The sequence below is a fragment of the Lathyrus oleraceus genome, chromosome 6 (genome assembly GCF_024323335.1).
Source record: "Lathyrus oleraceus cultivar Zhongwan6 chromosome 6, CAAS_Psat_ZW6_1.0, whole genome shotgun sequence".
Taxonomy (NCBI): domain Eukaryota; kingdom Viridiplantae; phylum Streptophyta; class Magnoliopsida; order Fabales; family Fabaceae; genus Lathyrus; species Lathyrus oleraceus.
In genome coordinates, this window is record NC_066584.1 from 62,777,337 (window position 1) to 62,792,746 (window position 15,410).

Sequence of the window (15,410 nt, forward strand, 5' to 3'; positions counted from 1 at the left end):
AAATTAATACCATAAAAAACTAGATATCAAAACAAAACCATGAAAAAAAATTGGGATTAAATTGGATCATTTTTGAATTTTTAATGAATTTTCTAAAATGAACAAAACAAATTGGAAAATAAATGGAAATGGAGGGAAATAGCATAATTCAAATCAAATCAGAAATAATCACAGCCGTTGGATAAGGTGCGCTTATGAGATCTAAGGCTCACATTCAAACATCAAAGCGCTGCGTTTCATTAAACGCGTCAGCATCCAAGTCACCGGTCAAGGCACGCGTGGATCAGGTCAAAGCAAACACAACCAATGGATCTCACACGCAAGCGCACACGCAGCATCCACATGGCACAAACCCTAAGAAATTACAGACGCCGGAGCTACAGTCTCCGGTCGTCTTCTCCGGCCACAAGCACGACGACGACAACCAAAAATTTCCAGAAATCAACAAATCATACACCATTCGAATCGCCTTCTCATGTAGAATCCAAATATCAAATCAATTTCATCTAATTCTTCCTAGATTGCACGGATCGAAGAGAAACATATTCATGATCAAAACTTACAGTCAACCATACATGCTCAATACTTAAATAAAATCAATTCTAAACACATGTACGGGCTCTACACAACAGGATCTACACATTTATGACCTTAAAACAACAAAAAGAGATGATGAATTTCGAATCACCTTGAGATGGAGGTTTCTGAAATCGTGTTCTCAAGCGCTCTACAGCTCCAGATCTTCTCCTTTGATCTTGCCTTGAAGCTTTGTGCAAACAGGAACACTTGAAACCACTTGATTCTTCTTCAATTTTCAAATTCCATCGCCATGCTCATGTACATGAACTGCTCGAATTCTGGCTTAATTGATCCAAACAGATGATGATTCTTGATCAGTGAATGATGATGATCAAGAATATGCAATAATTTTTGGTGTTTGTGTGGAGAAAAATGAAATTCGAAGTGAGAGAAAATTGGAGGGAGTTTCAAATTTTCAGATCTGAAATGGTTCTGTTATGGAAGTTAGGATTAGGGTTTGAGCTTTTATATCCCATGCTAATGATGCTGCTAATCACTTAAGCCAAATGCTAATCATGATTAAGGAGTATTGAAGCACTTTGCAAAAATGCAAAATGAGCTAGCATGGCCAAAACACACGTGCAAACTCCCATGTTAAGCTTTGAATTCACTCAAAATCATCCAATGATCATGATGGAATTGTTATTTTGCTTGTATCATAAGCCAAAAATGAATTGTGAATACTTTCTTCAAAATGAACACATGTGAAATAATGAGCATTTGGCCATGATTCTTTTTCACAATTGAGCCAAAAAATGTCATTTTGAGAGGCCTTGAACATGAGAAGCATTTTGCAAAAAGAATGAACCAAATTGGAGCATTGTATCAAAAGTTAGGCCATTTTGAATTTCCATGCACACCTTGTGATCAAATGACCATAACTTCTCAACCATTCATCATATGGACATGAATTAGGACTTTTTGGAAAGGGGAGACAAAGATATGCAACTTTCATGTTCACCAAAAATCCATTTGAAACTTCTTTGACATTGACAAGTCAAGTTGAACGTGGACCAAAAACTTGCCAAATTTGGAAACTTTGAATTACAGGTCATTTTCCATTTTTAGTAACTTTTGCCATGACCTTTGAATCTTCAAGATGGATGTTTAGAATGATGAATAGGCCCTCATTTGAACATGATTGAGGTGTCTCAACTCATTTCCCCACCTCATAGCCCTCAGTTGACTGCATAGTTGACTTTTTGGTCCTCAGATGACCTTGAAATGTCTTGATGAACTTGAGCCTTTACCACTTGATGAAATTGCTTCAAAATGAAACCCTAGCTCATGTAAGCTCCTTATAATGATCATGTTATCTTCATCCCAAGAAAATACCTCATCTCTACATAAAGGATCTTCTTGAAGCTCTTGACCTGGTGATTGCTTAAGCTACAACAAAAGATGTTAGTGACATATTTTTGTGCTTTTGGTTAGTGAATAAAAATGAGAAAAGAAATGATATACAATTCAAGCATGCTTGGTGATCTCAAACCACTCACAAGAGATCCCTACCCAAAGGGAAAGGGAGCCAAGATGCTCAAAGATCCTTGAGGCTATGCAATGCAATGTTATGATGCCATGAGGGATCTTAGGGACAAAATTGGGGTCTTACAGGAAGGAACAAAAACAATCGACATCCACGAGGATATAACCCGGTGGGGAATATGGAAGAAAGGATAGACACTTTCTACTTATGGAGCTGACTCTATATGGAGAGATCAGACACACACATCTGCTCGGGGAAGTATATCACCAAATAGCAGGAGACAGCAAACAACGATATATGGCAAAGAATGCAACATGAATATCTGAATGTTATAATTATGCATGTATATGCGTGGTTTATGTATGATGTATGCTGACAAACAGACATATCTAACACAACCAGGTCCAGGATCAACCACCCGGTACTACATCTCAAGAGAGAAAGCCAAGTTCACCGGGGAGTACCCAATTTGCTGGGGATCAGAGATACCAGGAAGCAAAGAACTCTGCAAGGGATGAATCATCAATCATTCCAGCTGGGGACGAGAGTTATCACAGACAAGGTCCACCACACCAATAACTCTACTGGGGAATCTATCCGAGGAGATAAAGGATTTATCGGGATCAACCACCAAATACCGCTCTTGCCCAAAGAGATCCAAGCTGCCGAGGAAGAAAGATTGCTACTCTGCTGAAGGGAAGAGAGGTGACTCTCAACAAGCAATCCACTTGGTAGGATAAACCACAAGGGGTTCCGAAGGGAGGAGATACAGTCATGCTAGGAATATGGACAAAAATCTTACCCTGTTGGGGATCGTACCACCCTTAGGAGAGCACTGAGGATCTCCTAAGTATCCTTTCGTCATTGTGAATGTTCACTTTGTTTAAAAACAAATTATATAAAAAATTTGATCGTTTAAAACAATGATAGTTTCTTAATCAAAACATGCAAAACATTTGTTGAATAGAAACAGATAAGAGTGCCAATAATTGGATAAAAGGCTCAAATTTATATTATAGAATGGTAGTCTGCGAATGGCAAGGCTCCATAGATCTTTAAAAATTTGAAATTGGTGATATATATTGGAAAAGGGCTACATTGAACATAATGACCATTTCTCCACCAATTCTGAATCCGATGTATTTGAAGCTTTGGTTGATAATGAGCAAGAATCTCTGACGGATGACAGTTGTAGAACAAAGTCTTGTCAGGATGCAGTTACTTGCCAAATCCCTAATTTTTGCCTAGATTTCCCCAGGATGAGGTACTCAATCTAGCGGGATACCTATATCATTATTATATATTTTTTGTGTCTCTAACTTTTGCCTGGATTGCCCTTTCGGGTTTTCAATCCACCGAGACGCTCATTTTTGCCTAAGCCGCCCTTTCGGGTTTTCAACTTAGCGAGCTATTCAGTTTTTATTTTTTAGGCGAAGTATTTCTTGACTGCATCTGAATTTGCAGGACGAGTGAAATCCTCCCCATCCATAATTGTAAGTATCAAAGCACCGCCTGAAAAGGCTCTCTTAACAACATACGGACCCTCATAGTTTGGAGTCCACTTGCCCCTGGAATCGGGCGCGAAAGACAAGACTTTCTTGAGCACAAGGTCACCTTCTCGGAACACATGAGGCTTGACCTTCTTATCAAAAGCTTTCTTCATCCTTTGCTGATATAACTGACAGTGGCACATGGCAGTCAATCTCTTTTCTTCTATCAAGTTCAGCTGGTCATAACGACTCTGAACCCATTCAGCCTCAGTCAACTTGGCTTCCATCAAGACTCTCACTGATGGGATCTCCACCTCTACTGGGAGTACAACCTTCAATCTTGACTTAGCGATCATATCGTCAACGTACACCTCAATCTCCTTGTGCATCATGTCATGGAACAAGGTAGTCATAGCTTGTTGATACGTGGCTCCGGCATTCTTCAAACCGAATGGCATCACTCGATAACAGAATGTTCCCCAAGGTGTGATGAATGTTGTCTTCTCCATATCCTCGGGTGCCATTTTAATCTGATTATATCCGGAAAATCCATCCATAAACGAGAAGACTTTGAATTTAGCTGTATTATCTACCAACATATCAATATGTGGTAGAGGGAAATCATCTTTCGGACTAGCTTTATTCAAGTCTCTATAGTCCACACACATTCGGAATTTTCCATCTTTCTTAGGCACGGGCACAATATTGGCCACCCATTGAGGATATGTAGAAGTCACCAGAAACCCCGCATCGATTTGCTTCTGAACTTCCTCTTTGATCTTCATTGCCATATCAGGATGAGTTCTTCTGAGTTTCTGCTTCACAGGCACACACTCAGGCTTTAAAGGTAGGAAATGTTGCACAATATCAGTATCTAGACTAGGCATGTCTTCATATAACCAGGCAAAGACGTCAACATATTCTCGTAGCAACTTAATCAACCCCTTCTTAACAGATTCTTCTAGAAGTGCCCCAATCTTTACCTCTCGCACACAATCTTCAGACCCCAAGTTGACTGTTTCCAGATTCTCAAGATGCGGCTGAATGATCTTCCCTTCATGCTCAAGTAGCCGGGTGATCTCATCAGGAATCTCTTCAACCTCATCTTCCTCTGTCTCAAATACAGGGAATTCAAAATTGGGAGATGGTGTTGGGTCATTATGTTCAATGGGTTTAGAAATCAACCTGCATAATGATTTTTGGATATGAGAAGGGTTTTTAAACAAAGTGATCATTACGTTGACTTATGGACAACTGTTGGAATATCCACAGCGACCCAATTGTTGCAGACCCCTCCAGGGATGATGAAATTGCCAGAAAATCCTTTGTATCTTCTTCTAAAACGGCAGCAGCCTCCTCATCTAGACCAGTGTGGATGAAACCTCCACTCTTGAATAACCATTGCTTGTTGAAAGTACCAAAAGAAAAACCTAAGCCTGCCCGAGACTCGTTGTCTTCTAACTCAATCATTTTTCCTAAACCAGTGGTTGCACCACGCTAAATGGCCAACTTTGCATCTTTGTAGGAAGCAAATGAAGGAGTTCTCTTCTCAATAGGCTCAACTATAGATAAATCTTGGAAAGGAGTTCCAATTTCAACCTTAACATCTATATAAGAGAAGGAAGACAAATGGCTAACTAGGAGAGCCCTTTCTCCCCCTACCACCACTGGCTTCTTGTTTTTCACGAATTTCAATTTCTGGTGTAGGGTGGACGTCACGGCGCCTGCCTCGTGAATCCATGGTCTGCCTAAGAGATAACTATACGATGGGTGAATGTCCATAACCTGGAAGCTAATCTGGAAATCACTTGGTCCGATCTTGATTGGGAGATCAACTTCCCCAATTACAGTTTTGCGAGACCCATCGAAAGCCTTCACAACTATTCCACTCTGCCTTATGGGAGGCCCTTGATATGATAGCTCTGAGAGAGTGGACTTTGGCAATACGTTCAATGATGACCCGGTGTCCACCAGCACATTGGACATGGCGTCGTCTTTGCAATTCATAGATATGTGTAAAGCCAAGTTGTGGTCTCTTCCCTCCTCAGGGAGATCAGAGTCACAAAAGCTCAGGTTGTTGCAAGCAGTAATGTTTGCAACAATGCTATCAAATTGTTCCAAAGTGACATCGTGATCTACATATGCCACATCCAACACCTTCTACAGAGCCTCTCGGTGTGGTTCTGAATTTAAGAGTAAGGATAACACAGATATTTTGGATGGCGTTTGTAAAAGTTGGTCTACAACATTGTACTCGCTCCTTTTTTTGACGAGCCTCATCACAGTCTTCTTTCACATTGCCACTCGGGCCAACAGAAGTAGGAGTTTTCAGTACGGAGGAGGGCTTAACAGCAAGTGCCGGATTCGGAGAATTCACAGCGTTCCCGATCGGGCGTTCAACAAAATCAGCATTAATTTGAGGCTTCAGCGGTGCTGAAAATACACAGCCACTACGGGTCAAACCGCTAACATCGGCAATATTCACAATAGAAGAAGAGGGCAAGGACACCTCTTTCCCATTCTCTACTGCTACGGCGTTGTAGCGATAGGAAACTGCCTTTTCAGAGGAGTAAGGCACATGACTAGCAGGCTTAATGATCAGAGCGGGAGAAGCCTTCTGCTTGCAACCATTGTACTTGATGATAACAGGCTCGGGTATCCGGAATACTAGGGAGATCACATTGACCTCAGGCTCATTTTTATCAACATTCCTGTTTTGAAGGATCTCAATGATTCCTTCGTCCAACATTTCCTGAACATCCTTGCGCACCTGGCAACAACCCAATCGGTTAATAGAGCAGACTTGGCATCTATCATGGTCATGCTCATAATGATTGTAGTCACACAACAAACGATGCATCTGGACCAGAGACTGTTGAATATGACTGACATGTTTGACCTTGTATTTTCCAGGGCAACCTTGGACCATGTTGACAGATTTCCCATGTTCGGGCAATGGGTTCTTCTTCACATTAGGGCCTACGTCCTCAAAACATAAAATACCACACCTCACAAGGTCTTGAACCTTGGTCTTCAAAGGGTAACAATTCTCCACGTCGTGGCCGGGAGCACCTGAATGGTAAACACAATGTAACTCAGGCTTATACCACCACTGGGGGTTAGCAGGTATAGCCGGTGGGTCTCTCGGAGTAATCAGCTTCCTTTCTATCAAAGAGGGATATAACTCTGTGTACGTCATAGGAATAGGATCGAAGGTGACCCTTTTCCTCTCGTAACTCGTGCTGGTTTGATTACTGTTTCGAGGCTGGTAGGCCTGCTGCTGCGGTCGGTGCTGTTATTGCTGATATTGCGGATGTGGTTGCTGATTGTTACTATGTTGTTGATACTGTTGATTGTCTCTGAAAACAGGTGCTATATGAGCCACCTGGTGCTGGTTACTGGTGGGATGCACAGTCTTCCTCCTCACAGAGGGTCTTCTTGGTTTCTCATGGGAGATCACAGCATGTGCCTCTCCATCTTTCTTCTTTGCAAACGCCCCATAACGTTTGGCAGAAGAGCCTTCTTCTCTGGTTAACCGTCTTTCACGGACCCCTTCTTCTAGACGCATCCCCATATTCACCATCTCGGTGAAGTCAGAAGGAGCGCTAGCAATCATCCGCTCATAATAAAAAGAACTTAAAGTCTTCAAAAAGATCTTAGTCATCTCTTTCTCTTCTAGCGGAGGCACGACCTGTGCTGCCACCTCTCGCCACCTCTGGGTGTACTCATTAAATGTTTCTTTATCCTTCTGGGACATGGCTCTCAATTGATCTCTATCGGGAGCCATATCGACGTTGTACTTGTACTGCTTGACGAAGGCTTTGCCGAGATCATTGAAGGATCGGATGTTCGCGCTGTCTAAACCCATGTACCAACGCAAAGCGGCACCGAACAGACTGTTCTGAAAGTAGTGGATGAGTAGTTGGTTATTATCGGTTTGAGTCGACATCTTCCTGGCATACATGACCAGGTGGCTGAGAGGACAAGTATTTCCTTTGTACTTTTCAAAATCAGGGACCTTGAATTTCACAGGGATCTTCACATTTGGAACCAAGCAGAGTTCGGTAGCAGACTTGCCGAAAATATCCTTCCCTCTGAGAGTTTTCAATTCCTTGCGAAGCTAAGAAATTGATCGTTCATAGCAGCCATCTTCTCATAAACATCTGGACCCTCAGACGGCTCAGAATGATAGATGGTGTCGTCTACCCTGGGCTAGATGCCGGCAGAGAAACAAAGGTAGGAACAGGGCCCTCAGGCATGAAATTGGGTGGCATCCCCCACGGGGACCCGGTTGGCATGGCTGTTGGAACAAAGTGTGCACTGGCAGCGGGCACAGTAGAGGAGACAATCTCGGAGATAACTGTCCTCTGGGGAGGAGGTGAAGGTGTCGGAGAAGACTGGCTCTGGGCAGCCATGAGTGACTCCATTAGGGCAGTCAATTTGGCCACTTCCTCTTTCAGCTCGCGGTTCTCTTGCTCTAAGTGATCCATCAGTCTTGAAATGTTGGCTCTAATGTAGTACCGGTGAGTCAGCTTGTCTTCAAAATAAATGAAGGATACAGAGTTAGACCACAGGGCAAGGGACCGGAAACAAAACCTGCTTATGCATATGATGCATGCAATGTTTGTGCATATGATTTGTTTTTTATTTCAAAGGAACTTTAGAGTTTTATTTGCAAATTCTGGAAATATTAAGCATTTTATCACATATGGAAATATCTCATCAAATAATATCAGGGAAAAGAAGTGCATCATCGTCAATCATATATAAGAGAAAAGGAAAATAATCGTCCTATGGATCCCTAGAAACAATCATCTAAAGCTCGGGACACAGGAAGATAAGATGCGCGAAGCCTCTTCACCACCCTCTCGTAGGCTGCCTCCATATCGGCCTTCTCTTTGGCGAGTCGATCATACCTCCTCTTCCAGAACTTAGAAGACTAAGGAAGTAGAAAAGTCCATACATCATCAGGGTCATCAATAACCTGCTGCTCAAGAAACTCAATCAACGCATCCTTCTCCTTAATCTGCTGAAGCAACTCTTCTCGTTCACGGATCCAGGCACGTGAACGGTCTTCGTCTCTCAACTCCTCTACTCCTTGATTAGGGAGGGTTGAAGGCCCATCCATAATCATAGGTGTAGGTCTCGGATACTCGTAAGGCATGAGATACTCAGACGCCCTCTTCCTAACCCAAACAGTGTAAGGCTCCAAAGCGATGCAATTCTTAGGACCCAACTCTTTCCTTCCTTTCCTATGAATCTTGCGCCAAGTGCGGACCATCCTAGCTTTCAAGCCTTGGGGATCTTTACCATACTGAAAGAATACACCCTCTAACAGAATGATATTGGGTTTATCCTTTAAGGGGAACCCAAGCTGACGACGTGCCAAAACAGGATTGTAGTTAATCCCACCACATGTACCAAGAAGAGGTACATTGGAGAATTCACCACAAGAGTCAATAATCTACACACCATCATACACACAGTTATACCAAGAGATATCATCATTAGTGAGAGACATAAGTCTCGTGGACCACCTTAGACATTCCTTGTTCTCCTTGAAAGCGACCGTCTGAGGTAAGTGAGAAATAAACCACTTATACAACAGAGGCAAACAACACACAATGGCTCCACCACCCTTTGCATTCCTCATATGCAAAGAGAAGTAGGTATCGCCCAACAGAGTTGGAACGGGATTAAGAGTAGAGAAGATCCTAATAACGTTCACATCCACAAACTTGTCGATGTTGGGGAACAATACCAATCCATAGATGAGAAGTACAAATATGGCTTCAAAGGCATCCTCACTCATGGCCTTCCCATATATAGTAGCTTGAGCAATGAGGAACTCAGAAGGGAGATCTTGAATTCCCCCTTTGGTAGTCATATGAGCATCAACCAGAGATTCATCTATGTGTAACATGTTTGCTATCTCTTGAGAAGTGGGAACCCTTTCCAAGCCACTGAATGGCAACTGATCCAGAACAGGTATACCCACAAGATAAGCATACTCCTCAAGTGTAGGCAAAAGCTGAAAATCCGGAAACGTGAAGCAACGGTACAAAGGATCGTAAAACTGCACCAATACACTCATCAATCCTTCATCTACCTGAGTGGTCAGAAGAGGAAGAAGCTTCCCGAAACGAGCCTTGAAACCCAAGGGATCTAATACATAAGATGTCAAATTCCTTAACTCTTTCAAGTCTGGTTGTCTGAAACTGTACTTCTTTGTATTCCTTCTTTGTCTTTCCATGTCTAAAATTTTTGCAAATAGACCTCTTAAGTTCCTTGAAAATTTTCTCATTATTTTGATGATATGAATGCAAATGGGTGCATGAATGCATGAATGCAACAATCACACTCAAAGATCAAGCAAAGCACACCAAACAAAGGTCATAGGATGGATCATGTCATCCTTAATATTAACCATCCATTTTGGTGGATTAGGGTTTACACCTTATCAACACCCAAGTTCCATTGATATTAAGGATACCTGAACGTATCAACCATGAATCAAGGGTTTGTTGCAAGTCACGAGCATGAAGTTTAGGTTAAGAACCACCCAAAGGGAGTGTACTAAGGTTTAAACCTGCCAAACATGTTCTACAAAAGGTTCCCATAGTCATCATCCCATCTTTTGGATATTATCGGAGAAACGACTACTCGTATTCCAAAAATATTCTCAAGAGAGACTCTTATGAGTGTAGTATCGCGTAACAACCGTATCAAATCTTACACTTGAACGACTTTCGCACTACATCCTACGAATAGGCCAAGATGGGTTTGGTAAACTAAGGTCCTTGGCTTCTAAGGTCTATATTGGAAAAAGTAATGTCTAACCACAACAACTTGTGTAACATTATTGATCCCAACATGACCTCCACCAAGTGAATGGACTTGCAAGTCAACTTGCTAAGGAATAACTCCACACAAGTCGACAAGACTATGCCATTCTCCTATCCTAAGTGCACTCGAGTTCGGGTATAGAACTCATCTCACAAAGATCACCAAGCATACAAGGAATTAATATTCAAGCAATTCAATCATTACATACAATACAGTAATCCCGAATTGCACAAAAATATGTCACATAACAATACAACACAACAAATATGAAAAGTAGGCAAAACCCACTAGGCAAATGTTCCCCAGCAGAGTCGCCATTTTTCTGTAGCGGGGTATTCGTTACCATTAGAGATATTGACTAAATCCAAGGTAAATCATATAAGTCGAGTCGCCACTGCACTTCTATTTATCCAAAGGAATGGTTAGAAAGCGAACAAAAACCTAAAAGTTTTATCGAATAAAAAACTAGTAAAAATGTCAGAGATCTGGGTAAGGGGGTTGGTTATGCAATGGGAAGGTATTAGGCACCCAAAGCATCCTAGGTACTCCTAAGGAGCCCTTTTCACATTTGTTGCAAAGGTTGTTGTTTTTTTTTTTGAAAATTTATTTGTGCAAACATGATTGAAGGGATGAGAAAAGCGTGTATGTTTATCTAATGTACTACTTACTAAAATAAGGGTCAAAAGAAAATGACTCGCACGGACGTCACATCCACTGCATACATATCTCATATGAATATGAGAATCAGAGTCTTCGTAGCTCGGCTACCTATGGGTTAAAGAGGAGTGTGCTCGCTAAGACATCGTGTATTATGCCTACATATCTCATCTGGGATGAAAATCAGAGCAAAACGTAGTTCGACCGCCTATGGGGTAAGGGTTGTGTTTTGGGGTGAACGACGTTACTACGCAATCTACCGGATGCTCGACCTTTGGAGACTTACTCGCCTGTAGTAGAAGGAGATAACGTGTTCTTAGGAGAAGAAAAATCAATGAGTTTGGGGTGTTTAGGGATGCTCATGCAAAAAGGCAGTCCTAGATGAAGGAACCGCGCTACCTTAAATGACATGCCACGAGAGGCTATACGAAACCTAAGAAATCGGTAACATGCGGGAAAAGTAAAGGGATCGAGAGATCTACCGTACGGATAAAGATCCGAAGTAACAACAATTAGATAAATAAGAAACCCAAAGACTCTTCCAAGCTAAACACCATCAAAGAAAGCGAGTCAGTACAGGTAATCAGAATAAACCTCCAGGTGGTATCCCACAAATAAAGTGGAACACCAGGCAAGCAATCTCTGCAAGAGTCATGTGAGCCCTCACAAAAAAAACTCAACAAACAGGTTAGAGAAATAAGATAGGGTAATCAAGAGTTGCCCCAAATCAAAATGTAACCACATGAATCATGCCATTAAAATTCACAAAAAGCTCACAAAAAGCAACCAAGGGTAGGAGGCCTAAACCTCTTGTCAAACACATGCATCAAAAGGGTATCAAATTCACCCATAATACCTCATACATTCAGAGCATTCAAATTAAAAGCATAAAGTAATGGGAATAAGGGTAAATCTGATTGGAGAGATCGAATGAAATTGAATTGCCCGGTTGGGTTTGCAAAGCACTCTTAGGGTTTATATGAGAGGGAATTGGTTCTTTGCAGATGAGTTCCCTTCAGTCTCTGGAGGTTGCTCTGAACTCTGTTAGCTCTTCTCTCACTATCTTTTTCCTGCCAGGGTAATAGGAATAGAATGGCTTTTGTTTCACTGAAACTCTGAATTTATAACCTGATTTTTGTGGACCTGTGGGCTCAAATGAGAGAGGCCCAAGTCCAAAAATTTTCTGTTATATTTTATTTATTTATTTATTTTGTTTCGTTTTTCGTTTTTCATTTTTTTTAAACACGTGGGCTTCGCCTAGCGAGCATGACAGTTCAAGAAATTCCTCTGAGCGTAGGTGATTCTGGTGGCTTTTCTTGGGACTCGCTAGGCGACCCATTCTGCTCGCCTAGCGAGCATGACAACTCATGAACAAACTTTTGCTCCTTCAAGATTAACGTTTTGACTGATGAATAGACCCCATTTGAACCTGTTGGAAGTATCTCAAGCCATTCCCTTGTGTTGACTGATCATCTAAATAGAACCCACAAAGTGTCTTGGATGATACTCAAGCTTCAAACAAAAGATGTTAGTGACACATTTTTGTGCTTTTGGTTAGTAAACAAAAGTAAGAGAAACAATGATGTATAATTCAAGCATGTTTGGTGATCTCAAACCAATCACAAGGAGTCCCACCCAAAGGGAAAGGGAACCAAGATGCTAAAGATCCCTGAGGCAATGCAAATGCAATGTTATGATGCCATGAGGGATCTTAGGGTCAAAATTGGGGTCTTAACACTAATATATAGGCTGCTTCACCTAGGTCCTTCATAGAAAAGCATTTCCCCAACCAAGACTTTACTTGTTGCAGGGTAGGGACATCGTTTCCAATGAGTAATATGTCATCTATATATAATACCAGGAACACGATCATGCTCCCACTAACCTTCTTATAGACACAAGGCTCATCTTCGTTCTTGATGAATCCATATTGTTTTACTATTTCATCAAAACGAAGATTCCAGCTTCTGGAAGCTTACTTCAATCCATAGATTGACCTTTGTAACTTACATATCTTTTGGGCTTCTTCTGGTATGTCAAATCCTTCAGGTTGTGTCATGTACACATCCTCAAGAAGATTCCCATTAAGGAAAGCAGTTTTGACATCCATCTGCCATATTTCATAATCATGATATGCAGCGATAGCAAGTAAAATCCGAACAGATTTAAGTATTGCAACTGGTGAAAAGGTTTCATCATAGTCGACCCCATGAATTTGTTTATATCCTTTTGCAACCAGTCTTGCCTTATAGGTATGTACCTTACCATCCATGTCAGTCTTCTTTTTGAAGACCCACTTGCATCCTATAGGGTTAACTCCTACAGGAGGCTCTACCAAGGTCCAAACTTGGTTTGTGTACATGGAATCCATTTCAGATTTCATGGCTTCTAGCCACTTCTCAAACTCGGGACCAGTTATGGCCTCTTGGTAGGTCACAGGCTCATCTTGATCCATGAGTAATACATCACCTTGATCTGTTATGAGATATCCATATCTCTCAGGTAGGTGACGTATCCTGCTTGACCTACGCTGGTCTTGTTCTACTTGAGCAGGTTGCTCTTCCACAACTACTTGTGTTTCCTGCTCTAATTCCTCCATAGGTGTATTGATGCTTTGTGATTCTTGAATTTCTTCAAGCTCTACTTTCCTCCCACTGATTCCTTTGGAAATAAAATCCTTTTCTAGGAAAACTCCAGTTCGAGCGACAAACACTTTGCCCTCAGAAGGATTGTAGAAGTAATACCCTCTTGTTTCTTTAGGATACCCCATAAATAAGCATTTGTCAGATTTGGGCTCAAGCTTAATTGAAATTTGTCGTTTCACATAAACTTCGCAACCCCAAATATTCATGTAAGACATATGTGTTTTTCTTACCACTCCATATCTCATATGGTGTCTTCTCAACCTTTTTGGATGGAACACGGTTAAGTGTGTAAGCTGCTGTCAATAGTGCATGTCCCCAAAAGGAGTTTGGAAGATCGGCGTGACTCATCATGGATCGGACCATGTCTAACAGGGTTCGATTTCTTCTCTCAGATACACCATTCCATTAGGGTGTTCCAGGAGGAGTAAGTTGGGATAGGATCCCATACTCTTTTAGATGGTCATCAAACTCTAGACTTAAATACTCACCACCTCGATCTGATCGAAGAGTTTTAATAGTCTTACCTAGTTGGTTTTGTACTTCATTCTTGAATTCCTTGAACTTTTCAAAGGACTCTGATTTGTGTTTCATTAAATACACATAACCATATCTACTGAAATCATCAGTAAATGTGATGAAGTACTGAAAACCTCCTCTGGCTGGTATGTTCAGTGGTCCACATACATCAGTATGTATGAGGGCCAGAAGATCATTAACTCTTTCACCTTTTCTTGTGAATGGAGACTTTGTCATCTTTCCAATTAAACAAGATCTGCATGTCTCATATGATTCATAATCAAAAGAGTCCAAGAGTCCATCTTTATGGAGTTTGGAAATGCGTTTCTCATTTATGTGGCCTAATCGACAATGCCAAAGGTAAGTTGGATTTAACTCATTAGGTTTCATCCTTTTAGTATTAATGTTATAAATAGGCATTTCAAGATCAAGGACATATAATCCATTATTCATTTGTGCAGTAGCATAGAATATATCATTCAAATAAATTGAGCAACAATTGTTCTTTATTATAAACGAAAAACCAAACTTGTCCAAACAAGAAACGGAAATAATATTCCTGCTAATTGCAGGTACATAATAACAGTTCTCTAACTGAACTATTAAACCACTAGGTAAAGTCAATACATAAGTTCCTACAGCTAAAGCAATAACCTTTGCTCCATTGCCAACTCGTAGGTCGACTTCGCCTTTTGCCAAATCTCTACTCCTTTTTAGTCCCTGCACATTTGTACAAATGTGAGAACCGCATCCAGTATCTAATACCCATGATGCAGAAGTAGATAAATTAATTTCAATAACAAAAATACCTGAAGTTGAAGTCTCTACTCCATTCTTCTTATCTTCTAGGTACTTTGGGCAGTTTCTCTTCCAGTGTCCGGTCTTACCGCAATGGAAGCAGGTGCCTTCTTTTGCTATGCCTCCACTAGGTTTTAAAGCAACAACGGTGAGTTTGGGTTTGGCAACTTCCTTGCCTTTCCCTTTATCACCCTGCTTAGTGGGCCTTTTGTTCTGTCTCTTTCCATTTCCGATCATCAGAATGGACTTCCCTTTTGACTTCAGATTCTGCTCAACAGTTCTTAACATGGTGAGCAGTTTAGGAAGATATTTGTCCATATCATTCATATTGAAATTTATGACAAATTGACTGAATCTATCTGGCAACGATTGCAAGATCAAATCAGTCGCAAG